This window comes from Botryllus schlosseri, chromosome 11 (genome assembly GCF_051294905.1).
Source record: "Botryllus schlosseri isolate E-star chromosome 11, Bs_hap1, whole genome shotgun sequence".
NCBI lineage: Eukaryota > Metazoa > Chordata > Ascidiacea > Stolidobranchia > Styelidae > Botryllus > Botryllus schlosseri.
In genome coordinates, this window is record NC_137246.1 from 7,464,895 (window position 1) to 7,488,444 (window position 23,550).

Below are 23,550 nucleotides of genomic sequence, written 5' to 3' on the forward strand. Positions count from 1 at the left end.
AAAACAAAATCAATGCCATAAACAGTCTTGCAGTGCCTGTCTTGAGATATAGCTTTGGTGTGGTGAACTGGCGCAAAGATGAAATTAAAAAATTGGATACAAAGACGAGAAAATTGATGACAATGCACCACATGCATCACCCAAAATCTGATACACAAAGACTGTACATCCCCAGAAAAAAAGGTGGTCGAGGACTACAAGAAATTGAACAAACTTTCAAAACAGAAATCATCGGCTTGTCACAGTACATCAACAACAGCGAAAACATTTACTGCATACTCATTGCACAGGAAGACAAACAGCGCAAAACAAAATCTCTGAGCTATCGTCACGACAAGTACGTCAGAGAAGTCAACATGGAAACAGCTAACCTGTACACTAGGGTTGTTCAGAATTGACCGACTTTCAAAAAGTTCAGGTTTTCAGTCCGATTCCCATGCCTTATACCTTAAAAACATATTCTGGCTACTTTTTTTTGTAACTCATCCCCTGCATCCGTGTGCACATTGAGCTGGAAGAATAGCAGCTGAAAATAGGGGATTCCCCTTAAATCTGAGTGTCACGATTTTACCTAGCCTAGTTAAAGTGACATATAACATGGATTTAAGCAGCTGTTGCGGTTTGGAGTGCTACAAAACCCCACTATATAAGGCATTCGTAGTTCAGGATATCATTTCCATGTCCCACACTGCCTTAGAACTGCTCAAAACTACCTAAAACTGATAGTCATTTTGTTGGATCACATATCCTACACCCCTCAAACCTACCCGGCACTGTTCATCAATTTCCTGGATCCCCATGTGCAAGAATACAACTGTAAATGTAACATCCACTCACAGCCACATAATAAACATCACAGGAAACGAAAAAATAGGGCAAAGAAAGAGATCAACTTGGCAAAATATTACATAAATCAGGTGGATGAAATGGTTGATTTCGAGAAATCTGCATATCTGTTCCGGTGATCTTCCACAGCTTGTAGGAGGCTCGCTCGCTGTTTTTTGTCATCCGTTATGAACACAGCATAGTCGGTATTCAATTTTACCATACGCTCTGCTGCATCATTAAAGTGCTACAGGAAAAGCACAGGCTGGTGCATCATTTGAACTGCTGGAACTTTGGAATTTAACAAAATCTGTTAGAGCTCTTGTGTTTGACACAACATCCTCAAACACTGGTAAAAACAAAGGTGCGGTTCCGTTACTTGAAGAATTGATTAACAGGAAAGTTTTCTACAATGCCTGTCGCCATCATATTTATGAACTGGTCATTCGAGAGGTTTGGAAGTGTTTGTTTGGATCGACAACCACAGGCCCTGAAAACACGGATTTTAATACCTTCAAGAAGAAGTGGAAACATATTGATAAATCAAGAAGCTATAAAACGCTGCAGTTTATTGAAGGCAGCTGGTTGGCGATGAAAGCTGATGAAGCAAAGCAAGAAATAATTCCACTGATGAAACCCAATGATGGAAAGCAGAAAGAAGTCTTGATAAGAGATGACTACAGAGAATGTGCAACAGGCACCTGGGCGATTTTGGATGACAAATATGTTGATCATCGTTTTCGCAAGCCTGGTGCTACTCATAGCGCTAGATGGATGAGTCAAGTCCTGTACTGTCAAAAAATGTTCATGTGGAGTGAGCAAATGGACTATTCTGAATAGTTCATTGAAAAGTTGGAACGAATCAATACATTCATTGCTTTGTTTTATGTTCCAGCTTGGTTAAAAACTGGTATTGCATGTGACGCACCTTGGAATGATCTCAAATTCCTTCATGACATGAAAAACTTTTCATTATGCGATCTCACTGTTGCTGATGTGGTATACAAGAAATTGCGAAAACATCATTGGTATCTAACTGAGGAAATGGTGGTATTTACCACGTTCTCGACTAATCCAAAGATTCCTGACAAACTGAAGGAAGCGATGGCTGCTAAATTGCTGAAAATGCCAATCCCTGAAAAATTTCGCAGAGGTAGCCTATGCCTCTCAGTCTGATCTCTGACTCTGTCTCTGAGTCAATGAGTATGGTCGATTTGATTGTGCCAGAATCGTGGTTTCTATTTGATGCTATACATGTGGAACATGATTGGTTGAGTCTTCCAGTTTCGGAATGGCATAGCCTACTGGTCCGGATTTCGTGACTGCTCAAGAATTTGTGAATACTGTTGAACTAGTTAATGATGCAGCAGAGCGTATGGTAAAATTGAATACCGACTATGCTGCGTTCATGACGGATGACAAAAAACAGCGAACGAGCCTCCTACAAGCTGTGGAAGATCACCGGAACAGATATGCAGATTTCTCGAAATCAACCATTTCATCCACCTGATTTATATAATATTTTGCCAAGTTGATCTCTTTCTTTGCCTTATTTTTTCGTTTCCTGTGATGTTTATTATGTGGCTGTGAGTGGATGTTACATTTACAGTTGTATTCTTGCACATGGGGATCCAGGAAATTGATGAACAGTGCCGGGTAGGTTTGAGGGGTGTAGGATATGTGATCCAACAAAATGACTATCAGTTTTAGGTAGTTTTGAGCAGTTCTAAGGCAGTGTGGGACATGGAAATGATATCCTGAACTAGGAATGCCTTATATAGTGGGGTTTTGTAGCACTCCAAACCGCAACAGCTGCATAAATCCATGTTATATGTCACTTTAACTAGGCTAGGTAAAATCGTGACACTCAGATTTTAGGGGAATCCCCTATTTTCAGCTGCTATTCTTCCAGCTCAATGTGCACACGGATGCAGGGGACGAGTTACAAAAAAAAGTAGCCAGAATATGTTTTTAAGGTATAAGGCATGGGAATCGGACTGAAAACCTGGACTTTTTGAAAGTCGGTCAATTCTGAACAACCCTACTGTACACTGCTGAAAACACTGTTGCCAAACCCACAACAATAGCAAAAGCAGCACGAGTCCAGTACAAAAATGCAATGCTCAAAATGAGAGAAACGATATGGGAATCGATGCCTCTTCATGGACAGCACAAGAAGTTAACTTCACAGCCCCATGTAGACGAGCTTTCATGGACCTGGCTATCCAGCTCTGGCCTGAAACCGGCAAGCGAAGGATTCATTTTCGCAGCACAAGACCAATCGCTTCCTACAAAATACTATCGCAAAAGAATTCTGAAGCAAAACACAGACGGCAAATGCAGAATGTGCCACAACCAAAATGAAACTGTAGCACATCTCATGTCCGGCTGTGGGGCACTTGCAGCTACCGAATACACATGGAGACACAATAGGATTGGTCACTACATTCATCTTGAATTATGCAAACATTTTAACATCACCACTTCGACAAAAAATTGGTATGATTACAGCCCAGCACCAGTGACAGAAAACGAACAAGTAAAAATTCTGTGGGATGTACCAGTTATAACTGACCGCGAAATCAGGAGCAACCGCCCGGATATAATCGTCAAACTAAAAAAGAAAAGAGAATGCTTATTCATTGAACTGGCTGTCCCAGCTGATCACAACCTACTGCAAAAAGAATCAGAAAAATACTCCAAATACGCAGACCTCAAAATGGAATGTGAGAAAATGTGGCGATGCAAAATAAACATTGTACCGATAGTCATTGGTGCTACAGGGGTCGTGAGCAAAAAACTCATGAGGCATATCCAACAAATTCCGGGTAACGTTCGATTCGACATGATCCAGAAAATCACATTATTGGGCACTGTGCACATTCTTCGGAAGGCCTTGAATGCACCACTGGACTAAAATTACACTTGTGAATCACAGCATAATTTCTGTAATTTCGATTCTTCATCTTCAATCATCTCTACCTCTGCTCTGTAACCCTTGCCAATTCTTCATCTGCTGCAATTCTGTAATCTGACTTCTCCGTGTATTGCATAGGAATAACAATTTGAATGTATTACTGAAATTTTAAAAATTTACTCCAATCTCGCCATTTTCCTTTGGGGGCAGGTTGCTCCCCGGATTATGTGTGTATCTACCAGTTTTACTGTGAATAAAGAATATAATTTAGTCAGAAATGCATAAAAATCAACCTCATAGGCACTTCCGTGCATGGAGTGTTGATGGTATGATCGGGTAACAATCTGCATCGAGAGGAAGTTAACGCAATTCAACGCAAAAAAGTCAGCAGAGCTTACCGAACGAACAACCAAAGATTTTATATCCATATACCATGGATTTATTCTATTTTTCACCTGTTTCGAAAACTATTGATTCCTGTGTTCAGTAAGTGTGACGATACAGTGAAGACCAACGTAATTTGTACGACAGTCCAACTGCTCCCTGCAACACGCAAAGACGTTCTTCCTTCATCTCAACCAATGAATGTAGTTTATGAATATATGTGCCACTGTGATTGTGACTACGGAAAATACGAAACAACGTTTGCAGGACCACATAAACAGAGCATCCCTAGATCTATTTGAACACGCGCATCAGGCTCGGTGAAAGGCTCACCCTTGACTCATCCCCCGAATCTTGATTCAGAACAGGCAAAGACCATAGATTCTGCAATTGGCAAACATTGTCGGATAATCCTGTTTGCGCGAAAAATTATCGGAACGACAGATTCCGTGTTGCGGGAGAGGCCGTTCACACTTTCATTTGGGCGCCTTGGAGTCAACCTTTATGAAAATACGCCAGCCAAGCCCGTGTCCATAGAAGGTGTTCGTGTTCGACTGTTCGTGTACCATCTAATCTAGTATATTGAGGTTCTGCGCTCTCTCCATCACGTTTATTCAAAATTCCATGCCGCTGATGTCATATGCTGTTTCAATACGATTATGTTGATATAAGATGTTATTTTCAATTCTCCACTAGTTGCTGACGATTACCCCTAACGACTGTCAGTCAGTTCATTTCAATATGAATATACTATCCGATTGCATATTGGACTTCTGTACCGCCAAGAAGTTCCTTTAACTCCTCCTTTAGTTGAGAGCGTGCGACAACCAAGTCGCCCATTTCACATCAAAAATTTTATTTCTATTACGTAAAAGAAATTGAACAATGAACATGTCACATGCAGCATGCTGGCTTACTGACATAAGGGGTTTGCAATCGGCCGCATTGCAACATCGGCGGCCAGATTACCAATGGCTCTCTTCATAGGTATAATCATCAGCAAATGAGAACTAATTGTATACAGTCAAATATTATGTCATAGAAACAACTACAACAAAAAATGTATGGTAATCAAATCAACATCGCACAGAACAGACATGCCGACCGTTAATTGGCTTTTGTTAAATGTAGATCGATTCATGATTCAGTTTCGGTAGAATGTGTTGTTTGATTCGTTCATGCTAGCGCTAGCTTGTTGTTCCAACGTACCTTGAATTACATTGCTTGGTTGTGAAGCAGGAACAACATCTTCGCCCACTGAAGGTATAGCGACTGCGTGGTGCTGTGCTGTGTTCTCGTAACAGTTTCCAGTCATTGCGTGATTAGTGTAGGTGTAGGACTACTATCCAATCCACCCACTGACACCATGTCAAGATGTCAATCACTAGTTTACAGAAGAGGATCGTTATTTACTTCAACCTAGCAACAGTGACTACCGGTTATCGGTTAATGCCAGTAGAGTACAGTACAATTTAGCGGCAGTGCAATGTAGGCTGGGAAACAGCGAGTCGCATTATTTTTAACAGAAATCGCACAGGTCAGTAAATGTTAGCAGAACTTCGCCTTGCAGAAACTTCAGGAGAACATCATATAAAGTTTTTTGTGACACAATCGACAGCGCATTATTTCGCTGCGCTGTGATTACCTGGAACCATGGCGATTTTCTTAATCAGGGGCTATTTACATTTACATTTACAAATTACATTTATGTAATCATTAGGGCGGTTTTTTTTAACCTAAAAAAAAGAAAGATTTTGAGCTAAAAAAACTGAATTTTGACCAAATTTTACGACCTAACGTATGCAAATTAGGTGCTTTCCAACATAATGTTAAAATTGTACCACTTATCTTCATTTCTGGTTGGAACCAGCTGTCCTGACGAAGCAGTTTGGCCTGAAAAAATGTTTTTGGCTCTGAAAGAGGCAACTTTTGTTTATGAAAAAAACAATATTTTAACAAAAACTGGCCCTATGGAGAATTCCAATGGTTACAATATGTATTACGGTAGAATTAATTAAAAAAAATGTTGTGCAACAAGAGATACTGTCCTACATCCTTGGGTAGAAAATGCATGTCCTTATACTAAGAAACTTGCCAAGGACGTTCAACAGTAGCAGTTGTTGGCTGACAACACTCAAGTTGTGCGTATACACTGCTGGAGACACACCGTGTTGCTTCATTCTGACAATGTTGTCAACATCCCAATTTTTGATCATGCGCTTCCTAATATAGGAATGATGCAATGCCCAAGAAGTATTTTGTCAGTTAATATATTGCGGTACGTTGACCATAACATCATGTCTACGTATTTGTTTTATTTGACCGTTTATGATTCACAATGAGCAGACAATTAGCCGTTTACAACAATAGGCCTATAAAATAGGCTACAAGCAGTAAAGTATCGAATGATAAGTTCACCGACAGTGCAAAATCTACGATACAAACAAAATGCAGACGTCAAAAAATTTTTGACTTCATGAAAAATTTTGACAAATTTAGACCTAACGCTACAATTGTGACAAAATTTTGACATGTCAAAAAAAAACGCCCTAGTTATTCATATATGTAGTGGCTTTCAAATGTAACCGTTTGGTCGAAGCGTCCTTTAGCTTTGTCTTCGTAGTTACGCAATGTGGAAAACTATTATGCCTCGCGCTATGTTAAATTATGCTCCGTAATGAAAATTATTAGTCCCTAAAACATGAAACTTTACTATTTGGAAGAGATTGACTAGACTGTGAAAACCGGAGTTTAAACTTATGTGCGTTGATAGGGACATACAAAAGTATTTGGAACGGTACGCACCAAGTGATTTGTCCTGTGGAAATATTTGTGCAGTTCATTCGGTATGGTAGTGAGGTCCGACTTGATACCGCCACTATGCACGTTTGTTTCACTTTGGGGAGATTGCATGTAAATTCAATTTCAACTTTAAATTCGTTCAAAACTAGTCATCTGAGTCAGTGGTGACCTTGTTTTAGCCAACAAAGCAGAAGTATTGTTAAAAAGTGGGTAATTCGGGAGTCGAACCAAAGTGATTGCATTCCTTTTTAGTCAACTCAAGATTTCCAGTAAAAATTTCAAAATCGGCGGAACTTTTATGATTTGATAAAAGTGTCCTCCTTTCCCGGTCCCAAAATATGGTAACTCTATTTTAGATGGTGGCCAGTAGATACTATGATGGAAAGGTCTATAATGAACGACGGTATAGTTTAGGTTGGGTAAGGGGTGATGCTTTTTACACGCGCTTAGTCTTTAGAAGGGACCTGTGAGGGTTCGTATACTGACTTGGCTAATTAATGAAATAAAAAATAAATCAGAGACTGATTAGCTCGAAATGAGTTACTTATATAGAAATAGAGTGGTGAAAACGATGGCGTTCTAAGTTGCAAATAGAATAATTTAAAACTGAAATCGTGGACCATATGAAGAGAAAATAAAGTGACACGTACATTTCCTAGGTTATATTTGATATCTTGAAGGATCTTATTTTGGGCCGAAGTAGATTTCACGAAATCAGAGCGAATAAGCTTGTGGATATTTCCATGATGATATGCGCTTTGCAAATCTCATGTGGGAAAGTCTATATTCCCGCAGCAATCGGATTATTACTTACGAGGCATTATCGACTTTCAGAGATCTCACTTCATATTCGAGGTATTTATCTAGCTAATATATAGCATATTTATATACTGGGAACTCGAGTATCTCACGGATGTCTTGCATGGATATTCAGGGAATCCCATGCCACCATTTGATTGATATAGTCATGACAGATATTACCCAATTAAATGTTCTCGTTTATTTCACGAAAACGTTGGCCGGATGTTTTGAATTTTAGATGCGGCTACCGTTTGGATTTATTCTAACTTTTTAGGGCACCTAGCAGTCTCAACAGTATTATTAGCATCCCTCAGCTACCCAGAAGCATGCTGCAGATTGCAACTGGGAATGGGACACACGTAATGAATAACATATCCATGTCTAAACTGCATTTTTGATACTTGACATCAGCGTTGAAACTTTATGGGTTCGAAAACTCAGGGAAACCAAATGACCAAGTTTAAACTCTAAAGCACATTATTCAGCGGGGGTCTGTAAATACCAGATCAGACCTCCTCTTGTAAAAGTGTATTGATACGCATTTCCGTACTATACTAGGCCAAATGTAGACAATTATATGGAATGGTCACCAGATTTCGAAAATAATATGACATGCGTTAAGAGGAAGATATTTTATAGAAGGAAGGTCTGACATGGCTATTATCAGGTGGGCGGTCACAGAAACCTGTAACATCCTATTCATTGTTAGTCATCCTCCATGCATATGCCTGGAGGATGACGTGGCCTCACTGAAAACTGAAAACAATGCCTCCTAATTCTTAATTCGCCTGGTAGAAGTATATATGAGTAGTTTTCAAAAATACCATAATGCATTGCGACTAGGGATGGTGTGAACCTCTGGACGGTTCAGGTTCGTGTGAACGCGAACCTTTTTGAAAGGTTCTGTGTGAACACGAACGTGAACCTCATGACGTCACGTGACGTCATATTGCTAATTTCAACCCTATATTTCAGTGAAGTGATAGCATATATCAATGTACACGATACGGAGCAACGAGTCGGGCCACATAATGCCACAATACTGAAGTACATATTGACCTTTTAAACGTCGCTAGATGTATCAACTTGGGCAATCAAATGATATAATATATATTCTGTCGCTTTGCCAACAATATCGACGAGGACTTGCAAGGAAATATAGGCTAAGCTTACGCCTTGGCGGTCTAGGCCAGACCGGACAATGTAGTCGGCGTCCGAGTATTTCTACGTTGATATTGAGCACAGTGTAAAACGGGTTTCTATATACTTGCGACCGATGTTACCCTATTAACAAGTTATACAGCAGTATAGCCAACACCACAATCGCACGGATTAATTTTTATGATACAGTAAACGTATCAATTCAAGATTGACCCCGCTGACCTCGCACGCTTGCTAGATTTTTTACATCAGACAACGATATCAATCTCATTGATTGGTTGAATAAGCATCATTCGCTCAGCACATGTAGTGTATTTCACTCTTGATGTTGTGTGATTGCGGGTAAAGCCCACAGCAGAGAGTCACTAAATATTCACAAACGGAAAGCTGTATATTTCAAGCAAACTTTTGTAACAAAGCAAGTAAAATTTATGAGATTGTCGAGGTGTATATACTCGCTTAGTGTTTATTTTCATGCTGCCATCGCCGTGCGTAGAGAGCATAGTGTTATAATAATTAAAGTAAACATTGTAATATATGAAAAAGGTTCACAGTACAGAACCTCCCAAGGTTCGTTTGTGAACGTGAACCTCCGAATTTCCGAGGTTCACACACAGAACGCGAACGTGAACCTCACGTTCACACCATCCCTTGCGACGACTACAGCTACAACGTTGTTCTGATTTTGTGAAATCTACACTGGCACGACAAAAGTTACTTCCAACGACTATTACTTGCGATTTGTGAAACTCATTTTTCTGTATTTTATCTGCTAGTTAGTTTATTTCTTCATTGAGATAGAAGATTTATCTGTGGTAAATATCTTATTTACAAATTTTATCACCATAGTTTTTACTAGAAGGCTATTTCAGTGTAGTTGATTAATTTCCAGCTGATTAGTGTCATACTTATTTTTCCCGAATTAGCAATGTCATTATCCAAACTCTATCACAGACTGTTGACGCGTGGAAAAGATGTAAACGCGCGGAAAAGCTTTAACCCTGGTGGTAATTATCGCCATATGGGTAATATTCCAATTTTCAGCCGGTAATTCAAATTGACGTTTTTGGTTGCCATACCGTCCCTATTTCTAAGATTTGTCCTTATTTTGAAGGGGCACGTCTTAGAAAACTCGACTGTCCTTATTTCTAAGAAATGTCCTTATTTTCGACTTGCGTCCTTATTTTGTCTTGTTTTCTACCGCTACAAAACTTCGATCGTTTTCATCTGGTATCTATGTTGCATGGTACATAATATTCTAAAATTAAGCTTCTCGACCGAGATTTCATGACATCATAAATGAAAGGAACTCTCGTGACGTACACACCACAAGATTTGACTTCTAAATCAGTGAGATAGCTAGGGCAATGAGTGGGGGTACAGCAGTTTCGGCTGTACCAAGCTACCGCAGCGGACGTCATATTAGCAGTAAACAGCAATGCCAGCTTACTGCTGTTTGGTCCACAGCAGTATGTATGTATAGGGGGGGGGGGGGGGGGGTTGTTCTCGGCTAACTGAGGCCTTTCGCACCATGCCTGTTTTGTTCAATAATACAACAAGTCTCTAGTGGACAATATAACAAAGTCTAACAGTGATTGTAGCGTGTGAGGAGGACTTTTTACAGCAGAATAAGCTCAAGCTGTTGGGAAAGCCGCATTTATTGCATAGTGAAAAAAGGCGCAGTGCAGTCGACACATTGGTTAAAAAGTAGTAAAGCTATCAATCATTGATAAAGTTCTCCAAATTATATTGCACTTGCGCATATAGTTTTAGCTACAAAGAAGACTAAATCTGATTAGTGAAATAAACAGGCGTAAAAACGTTTTTCGTGTCGATTATGAGAGAGAATTCAACGGTATCTGACGAAGATTGAAGAGCGAGTGTTTCGCACATAGCAATATCTGCAATTGTGACATTAACCTGGCGGCCATAGGAGAGACCGCTACTTTAACTTACATTGATACCCCAAAACACAAGAAGTGTGTCATGATGATTAATTTGAGCCAGTCAATGAATAATTTTTCCACAAGTCGATCAGCACCAACGACCTCAGACTACAAGGCAGCAGCTGCAGAGGGTACCTAGGCATTCTATACTGTCAAACACCAGCAATCATTCCTCACCAACGATTGCACATCGCAATTGTTCAAAGCAATATTCTCCAATTCCAAGATTGCAAATAAGTTTTCTTTGGCCAGGACCAAGACGACAAGCATTGTTACTGGATTTGTTGCTCCATACGCTCAAAAATGATCTGTCTAAACTTGGTGTGCGGTCTTTTTCCATCTTGGTTGACGCCTCACCTCGTCTTAACGAGTTGACGAAATTTGGTCACACCAGGGGGCAACACCATTTGAGGGGGGGGGGGAGCTGACGAAGTGCTGTTTCGGCCCTAAATAAAGGTAAACCTAGAACTGAGCTGTCGCGAGATCCATGAAGCACTTTCTAATAACAGGGAGTTGCTGGGGCAGATTGTTTCTGGTTAAAAGTATGGAATGTGATATGCCACGGCTCGTATAAATACATTATATGTACAAAAACGCTTTTTCATGCTAATTGAATTTTTTGACTGTCCTTATTTTTTGGTCCATGTCGATGACAACCCTAGTATAACGCTGCACTGAAGTATTTCAAACGTAAATACGAATGTAGGATTACATATATTTTTGCGAGCTTGTATATATTTCGTTTCGCTTTTAACACACCATGCCTGCTGTGATATCATAGTAACCATTAGTGTTTATGAGCAACAGGGCCGATTTGATGAAAAGTTATTTCTGAACAACCCTAGTGCACAATCAACATCGTTTTGAACAGTAATATCAATAGGTCATAGCCTACTGTCGGGTCGTAGGAGCAGTCTTACGAATGTCACATAGAGTTTCGTTGTAATGGTCTTAATTATACCAGAACATTTTCATAATCTAAGCGTTTTTTCATTACTTGAGGTTATCAGCTGACTGTTTTCCTGTGAGAATGTCAGTACAGTGCATGTGGCCAGCCTTATTTGAAAAATATATATAAAGATTATTGTTGCAGTGACGTAATGACATATAATACAATCTCGTCAATGGCATATCAAAACCGGAATTTGAAAATAAGGGGAAGGAACTCGAGGAAACCAACACCAAATAAACAAAATATTTAGATGATCTTCGGTCTAAAAGGTAGTCCGTCAAACTCTACCCGTGGTATATTGTGTTGGATTTATTGAGACGGCGATAAAATTGGGCGGAAGTGTAGTTAATATAATTTTACATAAGGTCTTATTAATTAAATATGAAACCATCTACCTTGGACAATGCAAATTATGAAATTATAATTCCAAATAAACCACCGGTACAATTAACCGTGATGTAGATCAGGGTGTCCTCGAACTCGGTGTCATTAGGGAACGGGAAATGTGCCTCAAACTCGGGAAATACGCGATATGGAAATCATATACGTACTGCATGGACATGGAAAATACACTGCTTTCTGATTTTTTCTTACGTCAAAAAGGTAGAATTCCTTTTCGAGAAGGGCCAAAGAATATTTTTAGAACTGAAAGTGCGTCAAGGCTATTCAATAAGTCAAGAACCCTTGGTTTTAGGCATGAATATCGCCATTGACAAGCGGATGCGAGGTGACTTACCATCGTCGTGTCGTAATCCTTCATTAAGGCTGACTGATAAGGTCGTATTTGATGTGACGTCAGATGGACGATTCGAGATACTAGTAATGCCAGTTTATTTTGATAGACTAAATACGAATGTGGATACAAAACAAGGTCTCTATCTTAACTGATTCTGATTTTGCGCATCATGATAATTGGATATTTCACTCTAAACTTCATCATAATACCAATGTTGGTATCTGAATTAAATGCTGAAAGAAAAGTATGGAGGATTGATAGTGCCGAGGAATCATGCAACAGAAACGGTAGGTCAGGAATACTTACAGTGATTTTGTCAGGGACATGTTTGTCATACATTATTAGTGAAGATGTACAGTACATGGTCATTCATCATTTGTCACTTCTCAATGAGATTGAGGTGTTCAGAAAGCGTTGGGAAGTAGAATGTTTTACCTGAATATTCGTCACTTCATAATTCTCATACGTCAAGTCAGGTCACTTTAGGGCAGTAACAAGTGTCATGTCATTGAAAGATGTTATGCCAAAATTGTTATTCGAGTATGACGCTAGTCATCTCAACTTTGACGTCAGGTCATATTAATTTAACATAAGATTAGAAATATTTGTAATTCACTGTTCGACATGACAATAAAAGTTTTCAGGAACACTGGTTTTTACTTAGCATGTCTATAAACATTGATTACCGGATGTGTGGAGATGAAGCATAACCCTAAAACTTTAACTGATGACGTCGTATTTGATGTGACGTCAAATAGATGATTGGAAATAATGCGTGTAACCATGCCAGTTCATTTTGATAGATTGAATAATGTGTATCGATACGAAAGTACACGGAACTCTTTCTTTCTGATTCTGTGCATCATGATCATTGGCTTTCAATACAACATCCATTGTAGCAGTATATTTATTAAACTCGAAGACTTTTCGGGTGCCTCTTTTCAAGAGTTATCGGCACACTAAAGGGATTTAAACAGATTTAAAAGCAAAACCAAAAAGGCAAAGTATGACGCAGCAATCAAAATCACAGACCATGAAATTCGCATTGTATCAATGGCAACAATAACAAACTACGAAGCATACGGACATGCGGTACTATAGTAGCAGCACAATTTGTAAATAAACAGTTACACGCACGGAACAACACGCACTAATGAGAAATTTGTAGGAAATCTTTTTGTCTGCATAAAATAGGTTTGCTCAACTGAATAATAGTAGACTCCAACACTTTTAAATGAAACACAGACCTACCACGCGCAATGACAGTGAACATATTGTCATCACAGTGCTGTGCACAGGCAAGGTTTTCGCTCAGATGCTGACCGATTGACGAAGCATATGCTTGGTAATCATCATAGCAGTCTGTTTTTGCAGCCAATTTGCACTGACGTGCGAGCTCCGTGCGATCATTTGCGCATGTTTTTGACCGAATCAATTTTGGGATATGCTGCTTAATACGCTCAAACAATATTTGAGATGTACGTCCTACATACCTACTATCACAGTGGCACTTGTATTGGTAAACAACATTACTTGCATCAAAGGCAGGAAGTACATCCTTTCGAGAGTTGGGTAACAAGGGTTTCGTCGTGTACACTACATGCGTGTTAACGCTGTAGTAGCAACGGTGAACACTGAACAGTCGATTTAATAAGCTTTTCAAATCGGCTAGACACGTTACCTAGCCAAGGTAGGTGTAAAAATGCCGGGCATTTTTTCTGGGCCATATTTTGGAGCTGTATCCGATTTTTTCGAAACCCTAGAGATGGAGCATTTTAATATGTGGTCCGAATAGCCATTTTTGGAGAAAATCAAGTAGATATCATCCAATTCGCGTGACAGTTTTTCCGGTGAGCAGAGGCGCAAGGCGCGATTAACGAGAGATGAAATGAGGTTTAATTTACGCCGCTTCGGGCAGAATGAATCCCAACGAATGTAATGACCAGTGAAAGTAGGTTTTCTGTACACCGACGTTAAAAACGTTTGTCCTGATCTCTCTACTAAGACGTCTAAAAAGGGAAGGGCAGCATCAGTTTCCTTTTCCACGGTGAATTGTAGAGCTGGATGGAGACAATTCAATTTTTCGAAGAAATTATTACACTCTCGCTCATTTTTAAAGGCATGATCATTGGATATTTCACTCTGAATTTCGTCGTAATATCAACATTGACATATATAGTAAATACGCAAAGCAAAGTATGAACTATTGATGATACTGAGAAATCGTGCAGCGGCAATGGTACGTCAACAGTACTTACATAGAGTTCGGCTAGGATAGGCTTGTCATATGTGAGCATTTCACTGAAGATTTCCTGGCTTTTAATGTTTGGACATGCTTTTAGAATTCCACCCAACCCGCAAAGCAATTTTGATGAACATAGATGAATGATAATTTTACAAATCCTAATTGATATACTTATACGTTCCAAATTATCGTGACAGAGAAGGGACGGTACATCTTACGTGAAAACTTCGAAGTTCTGCTCATGTCGACAATAGATGTTATGGCATTTCCCGCTTATACAAAGCGTTTTACTAGACCTTAAACCTAAATTTGTTGGAATTGTCCCCGCACCCGCACGCAGAAGCTACTTTCAATTTGGTCAGATCACTGAAAATATACGAAAATCACCCCCAGAAATAGGGAATGGATGGCATTCTTACGAACTTTCTGAGCGTAATGATATAATTAATGCACTATTAAGTATCGAAGCCGCGCACCAGTCGAGAGGAAAGCAACATATTTTTTGAGATTTTCAGTGTTAACCGAGCAAAATATATAGTATCTGCTATTAAAAATTCAATATCATAGGCGTCTATGACTGTATGAGTGTAGGTTGATTTTCAGGTCCCAGTTTCACAGCTATTTTATGTAAGTTTGAGTGAAGTACTCGATTTGGGGTTTTCTGGGTTCATTTAGCCTCTGGATCTGGGTTTTCCGAAATATCCCGGTGGCATCCCTGATTCAGAGAAATCCGAATGGCGATTGAGAAATGATAAACCAAATTCCAACCTCACCGTTTCGTTAAGTCTCCCATATTCCCGACAAGGCCTAGGCTTGATAATAGAGCAAGGGTGGGCATTTATTTTTCTCCGCGGGCCAAATGAGAAGTAAAAACCAAGTTGGCGGGCCAAGTAATTTTTTTTAACTGTATTCTGCAGCGTATTTTAATTTTACTTCTAAACAACATTTTCAACTTTCTTTCAACCCATATCCACATTCTACTATTACGACACTAAAACAGTGGTTCTCGAACTTTTTCAGGCACGGGTCAGTTATGATAGTGGAAAATGTCGCGCCCCTTATTATGATATCACAAATCTTAAAAAGAGCAACCATCATGCTAGCAATCCCATCGGATAGTTTGATGGCATGGAGAGTGATGGCTGTTGATGAGAAAATTCTGAAATATAAAAGTCGGACAATACGCAGGGCAACAACTATGTGCTGGGGTATAAATCGCGCCAAGCGGGAATTTTTTAAAATTTAACCTCGGTTTCGCGCCTTCTTGAGATGCTTTCACGTCCCCGGTTCGGGAACCACTGCACTGAAAGGCAAGGTTGTAATGACTCGAATCATGACTCGACTCGAGCCCGACTCGAGTCACGATTTTCGGATGACTCGACTCGAGTCATTTTCTCAAAATACGGAAATGACTGGACTCGACTCGAGTCAATCTGTGTATTGACTCGACTTGGACTCGAGTCATTGCGCATGACTCGAAGCAAGTCATTGACTCGAGATTCAAAAGGCCAAGTCCGATATTTTATAGTAATTTCGAAGCCAACACACTATTGGGATTTCGTTTATTGGTACTGGTGCTTGAAAATGCGACCAGGAACTGCTAAAAGTGAGGAAAATTGATATATTATAAATGCGAACCATTTAATATCACCAAACAGAGTTAAAAAAGTGGGTTTAGGAAGACTTTAACTGGAAACTGAGCAGTCAACACAATGACTTGGACTCGGACTCGAGTCATATTTCCATGACTCGGACTCGATCCTCTATTCGCTGACTTGGACTCGGACTTGACTCGGTGGGAATTGAAAATGACTCGACTTGACTCGAGTCAAAAATATAAAAGTGAGATTGACTTGTGACTCGGAGCCTTGTGACTTGGTTACAGCCATGCTGAAATGTATTTGGGATAGTAGGCCTACAAAGCTTATTGGCTTGGCCGCTCCCTTTCGAGCAGTGTGCAGTGTAAATAGCCATGATGTTTAGCGAAGCTTGCAGTTATTTGAAATTCGCCTTCTCTTGACCGAGTGTTCATCTTCGTTTTTCTGTGATAAGCCGTACTTTAAATAAAATCCTAAGTCTCAGCGACATGCTCGGCCCAAACTAATATTAGGGAAATGGAAAGGTATCACGTAAAAATTTGAAACACAGACCGTATAATGCGTTATGTGACAATGGCAACAAAGAGGGTTTGATTTTTGAACTATGGAAAGAGTGGTCTCTTGTGCTACTCATTTACTTAGCTACACTGACATTATTTTGAATCTGGATTACGCATGCGAGATACGTAGGAAGCGTAATTGTGACGTATTAATTATAAAACTTCAAAGGAAATCAATTTCCTGTCCAGTTGATACAGCCTATGGGTTTAGTCCACGTATCAACATTCAAAAAGCAGGTTTTGTGTTTTGAATTCCAAGCATCCCCTCGCGGACCGCACACTCTCCATAACAATAAAAAATTCGAAGATGATTGTGGGGGTTCCAGTACCACGAGCAGAATAAAATTCGTATCATCGTTATCAGTACAGCGGTAGCTTTCGATTGATACCAGTGTCATCGAATTTCGCGCTCGGCAAGCCAGTCAAAAATTTCCGTCAAATTGCCTTTAGCCAAATGGAAAATGTGACGTGATCCTATTTCACTGAGCCGTGAGATATGATTGTGCTCTAGATATCTCTGGCTTGTGTCCACACCATATAGGACACTATGGTATCGGTCTTGCAGTTGTGGATCATACCACTACACCAGTGGTTCGCAACCTTTTTGTCTTCGCGGACTCCTTTTGGACCGTCACGGACCCCCACGGACCCCCTCAACTTTTAGTTCAAATTTAGCTCAATTATCGTAGAACCGTCATATTTCTTGTGCAAATATCAACTGTAGGCCAGTGATAAACACAACAAAATGACTATTTCTTCAAAATAACATAATACTATTTATGCAGAAATTCGGTGGCGTATGACTCAACCTAGTCATATCACTCGATACTGGGGTGACCAAGACAGGCATTTCGTTGTGACTTCAAAGAATAGTAAGCTATCACATTATTGGTATTTCGTCTATCATAACTGGTGTTTGTAAAATAGGCTCAGAAAATGTGAAAAGTGAGGAAAAGTAATATATTATGAAGTAGGAATTGAAAAATGACTTTGCTCAGTAGGATATCTCATCTCAAACAGCTATTCTGTTGATGCGTATGATGCTATTCTGTTCTACCAGTAATAAAGTGAAACTGCTTCGTGATTTCCCTAATTAAAAAATGCAAATTAGGTGATAAACCATCTTGTAAAATCAGAGGTTTGGCGGTCCCCTGAAAATGCTTCGCGGGCCCCTAGGGCCTACCTGCATATATTCCTACGTTCCTACGGGCAAGCATCACTTGAAATAAATGGATGAGTTTGGTTTAAACCGAGGTTTAAGTCCGGGAGATTTTGGTTTCGTGCACTACGGGTGTATATTCACACCTTTATATCACGGGTAGGAGTACGTCGGTGTGAATACACACTCTTTTCGCTAAGAGTGTCGGTCACATAATCAGCCGGATACTGATGGCGGTAATTAAGTAAGTAGATCATCACCTTCAGCTCATGGTGTCATTGTTGGTGAGTGGTGAGGATCTTTTTTTTTTGGTCACCAGCAACAACATCTGGTTGATGATGTGTGACCCATAGAATAGACATGTAGGTCCGGATTAGTGACCAATTTTCGTTATTTTTAGTCATCAGATTCCAACCTGTTACTCATAATAGGGATGTGGTAATATTTCTTCGTATGTCGACTGCATCCCTCTTTCCCTCACTTTTGCGGCGTCCATGACCAGTCGAACTACTGTAATTATGGTGTCATTAGAAAGATGGCAATCATGGCGATGTTATTAAAACGAAATATACAATACTGATCTTATAACAAAATTTTGTGTTATGCTCTCGTGGATCCTGGGTTTGTCTTTAACCGACGAAGAGCCCCAAATTCGTACTCAGTAATTGCTGTGCTTCTCGGAGAATATTTTGTGAAACTGTTCTAGAGGGTGCATTTGTACTGTTTCTCTCCCACAGTTTACAGTGCTGTGGAGTCTGGACTACACACAAACACAATGTTGTGAGGAATGAATCATTAACTACACGGTACTCAAATGCGACATTTAGGAAAACAGATCTAAAGATTATATGAGTATATCAGGCCTACTGTATATTTGATTAAAACGGCACCACACAACCTAATTTACATATTTAAAATCTACTTCCCTATTTTTTAGTGAGTCGCAATACTAAACTGAATATATTCATCTTACCATAGGGATGGTGTCAGCTCCTAAAATACCCTGGTCCACGAAAACACAAACTCTATCAAGATATGACGTAATGTGAAGGCTCAACGCTGATTCCACCACATATCACTTTACCATTTTGTCTTCATTCCTGTCTAAATTAGGTATTGCCTGGTAGTAATCGTTGATCTTTGTATTCGTGGTGGCATATGTATGATGTCACCTTGACGATATGACTGGAACGAAATGTTCTATCATGATCCCGTATAGCATTTGGTCATCGTATTCCGATTATTTCGAAATAATTTTGGCCCCCTTCGAGCTCGCCCTCAAATTGGTGAGTTTGGGAGTGCGACAGCGACAGCCCTGCCTGTATCACAGAAGTCGGTGTGATGTCATACTAATACTGCCCTGACATTAGATTTGTCGCACTAAAGATTGTTGCTGCTACAAATGTATTGGAATATCTTATATGTGGCATGTGAAACTCAAAGAAAATCGTTAGACGAACACGATTCCAAATATACAATTCGTTTCCGGGCTCATTATTTTCTTCTTATCGCCGCCAATCATTTTGACAGCGCACTTCATGCGACCTAAAATGTTCTATGCTCTGGTGTCTTCATCACAGTGCACTACCCTAAAGCAAGGCCTCCTGACTGCCTCATTGGATATTAAGATGCCGTTCATTCATAATTGCTAATAGAGTTGGCCCCAATGTTGTATATTATGCATTGTTTTTCTGCACATGTTATAGTATTTCTTAGGGGAATACTCACATTAAAATCAGGAATATCCGGTTCCAATAAATTGCGTGAAGAAAATTTTCCAGATATATGAAATCTATTCCGAAAGATTCCGCTCTCTCTCACAGCTTATGCGGATCACGTGGCGAGGATGAGCCTAGATCAGTGGTTCCCAACCTTTTTCGACTCACCGCCCCCTTTTTAAACTCCACACCGACAATCACCCCCCAAATATTGGGAACCGAAAAATGGGCATACAGACTGAAATCACCGGCGAGTTGACTAAGAATAAAGGTCAACTTTTCGGCTCGACCTCGAAATTACACTTTTCCAGTTAAATTTTGGTGAGTTAACTAACAAAAAAGGTGATTTCTCCGACTTGATTCCCAAAGGACCGTAACTGCACTTCGTCAGCCCTCCTTAATACGTTGGTCTTGACCCCCCACCATAGGGCGATAAAGCAAACTTCTGCACCCCTCAGACCCAACTCCCCCGATACCTCTTTACCACTACTTCTCAGTACAAATTGTTGGACTCTCTAATTATTCGCCAGGCGCGAAAAATTTCCATCATTCATGATTGCATCGGTCAATATGATCGGGAATTGCATATATATTGCTGTCAATTTTTTATCCTCTCCCTGCTCATGTATACAGATTTACCGGTAAAGCTGAGTGAGGTGTCTTGGAAAATGTAGAGCCTGTAAATAATGATTGAACATATTCGGGCGGACCCGAGGGTATAATGACTTCGTTACGTAATGACATTTCGTGGCCTGTCTGTTATGTTAAAAGATATTCAAATCGCCCATACGTACTAAACTAAAAGACGCACACGATTTCAAATTGGCATTTCTGCACTGGCAATTAATTTTTCTCTGCGATATGGCATTTTTGTAGGGTTCTGATTGCCAGGACAGGAACATTTGGAGCCAGCCATTTAGACGCCTATGGACAATTAAATATATATGCATATCGTATATATATCGAAGTCGGTCAGCAGAAATGCAGTCCTTTTCCGCCAAGGTTTTCTCGTTCTGGCGCACTTCTCGGAGTCGCATGGTACATGGCCTGAAACTTCATATGTCTTGGTGCGTCATGGTGTGATAATGGCGGACGACGAGATGCCCATTTCTATAACTCATGCGTATTATTTCTTGGAGGAAGGGTATCCAATAAGCAAGAAATATGTGAACACAGAATGGCGCGCAGCACGAAATTTTGTTGAAAAAGTGGCCTAAATTTCCAAAATAATACTCTATTATTAATTTGAATTCACGAAAAAATTGTGGGCCCTCTTCGAGCTCGAGCCCCCATCCCAATTGGGGGTTTGGGTGTGGCAGTTACCGTCGTGGACGCCAATATAGCCATTTCAACGCGTCATCGCCCCCTATCATCCCCTTCCTCCGTTTTCGCCCCTCTATCGCCCCTTGGCTATTTTCGCCCCCTGGGCCGACAAATCGCCCCCTGGGGAGCGATATCGCCCACGTCGGGAACCACTGGCCTAGATATACCTCCAACACTTCGATAGGAATTATGGAGTCGGTGCGATTCACTGTCTCTAGATTTCTTGCATACAATATTGTTAGCCCTCGTGAAAATACGCCCAATTTACAGAATTGAGTCTAATTATATTCATAATTATGAGAGAACGTGACTTTCAACATGGGACCTCGCGTGTGCGCTCGCAAACAGATCAACGGTGATGAGTACGGCGATGTTTTGGACCTAAAAAAATTGAAAATTATAATATTTTTGTTCTTTAAAAAACTTAATTTCGATAAAATTTGACCTCATGTATGCAAATTAGATGTTTTCACACGTAGTGTCAGAATTGTACTACTTATCTTCATTTCTCGTTGTAACTGGCCGTCCAAGCGAAGTAGTTTTGCCAGAGAATTTGTTTGATTTAAAAACTGACAAATTGTTACATGAAAAACATTATACCAACGAAATCTGGACCTATGAAGAATTCCAGTAGTTACATCACATATTATTGTAGCAATAATTACACAACGGTGTGCAACGGTAAGCCTATAAAGGAGGCTACAAGCTGTAAAATTGCAAATGATAAGTTCACCAACAGTGCAAACATCTACAATAAAACGAAATGCAGATTGTAAACAGATTTTACTTTGTAAACAATTTTGATCATTTTTTGCATTACGCTACGATTTCGACAAAATTTTGACTTATTTTTCGCCCTAGTGATGAGACCTTGGCAAAAAATGATGGACGCATGTTGGCCAAAACCTTCATTATTGATATGTTCAGGCACCGAATAGCCCTGTCCTTTCAATCTGAGCCCAGCGGTAGCCTACACAGGGGCGACCCGTAAATTATCGTCAAGGCTATATTAATTAAGACTAGCAATGAATGGAAACGCAATGGTCTTATACTTATGCCTACAGCAGATAACGTTCAGAAATTCAACCAATTGGGCTGTAAAAGCCACACAAAAAAACAGAGACGATAGCGATCACCACAATATCCCCGACTATTAAAACAAACATTAGTACTGAAAATAATCAATTCAAACTGAATTAACTATAATGGGAAACGAAGACCCTCAGGAGCTCGTCTTATCCGCCAAGAGCGTCTCAAAGTCGAAGTGCTTTGAGCGTCCTGATATTCAGCAATTTGAGCAGGGAGGGTGGCGTGCTCACTACAGGATTCGTCGTCCTGCGTCACCCTTTCTTCTCCGATTTCACTGGCGGGCGTCACCAAGTCCGATTTAGAAGGAATGAGATTTCGTTATGTGCGATAAGGATTCGATGACCTCACATTCACACGCGAATATATAGAGGAAGGTCTATATATTGGAAGCGGTTCTCCCTCTTCCGTCTGGATAGCGAATCAAAGCATATTTTTAATTAGCATCGAGCATACACGCTTTATCGCCTGAAGCAGGGGCGGGCAATCTCTCCAGTCGGCGGGCCGGATATGAGAAAATTAGGTATTTGGTGGGCCGGATTGCCCATTTATCCCCATATACAAGGAATAATTCGAATTTAAGGAATGTATTTAATACCGTAGTTGCCGACCTCTAGTATACGGCCCACTTCTAGGTTTTATAGAACACCAGCTTACACGGATGAGATAGCGAGGAGGAGCCTCGATAAACCTTCAACACTTAGGTAGGAATTCTCGGTGCCGAACCCGGCTCGGCTCGAAACCACAAACCACTTATGGTGTTACAGGTGTGGATTTTACCATTGCGCCATCTCGCCACAGTACATGTGGTGAGGCGTATTGGAAATATAAAAAGGGTGTTCTTGCAGTGACGTAAGGAATTACATTAACACACTGTAGTTTATAGGATATATAGCAGAGGTCTCAAACACGCGGCCCGCCAGAGCATTTTGTGCGGCCCGCGACGACATTTTAGATTTTCATTAATTTGACAAAATATGAGTGTCACCAGACATGGGGTGATTACTTCATGAAAGTAATCGATTGCGATTACGATTACTTTGGAATCACGCGATTACGATTACGATTACGATTACAGCAAAATCAGGAAGTAGTCGATTACGATTACGATTACATTGGAAAAGTAATCACGATTACTCACGATTACATTTGTTTTGCTTCTTAGGACTATAATCTTAAATGATATATTGGAGACAATACAAGGATTGCGATGAAAAGGCTTAATGAGATATCAACTCTCTTCATACATCATGCGTCATTTGCTTAATACGTCATAATATACCAATTGCCCAATTTTATAGTGGATGATTTATCGCACCCAACGATTTGCATTATTG

General features: G+C 40.1%; 1 protein-coding gene and 1 pseudogene across 4 annotated transcripts in view; one reads left to right on the forward strand and one right to left on the reverse strand.

Annotated features, from left to right (window-relative positions):
* Positions 1-23,550, reverse strand: part of LOC145450005 (peptidyl-prolyl cis-trans isomerase pseudogene) — a 430,289-nt pseudogene that overhangs the window by 123,558 nt on the left and 283,181 nt on the right. The window lies entirely within an intron of this gene.
* The window catches only part of LOC145450002 (uncharacterized), a 245,823-nt gene that overhangs the window by 37,300 nt on the left and 184,973 nt on the right, over positions 1-23,550 (forward strand). The window lies entirely within an intron of this gene.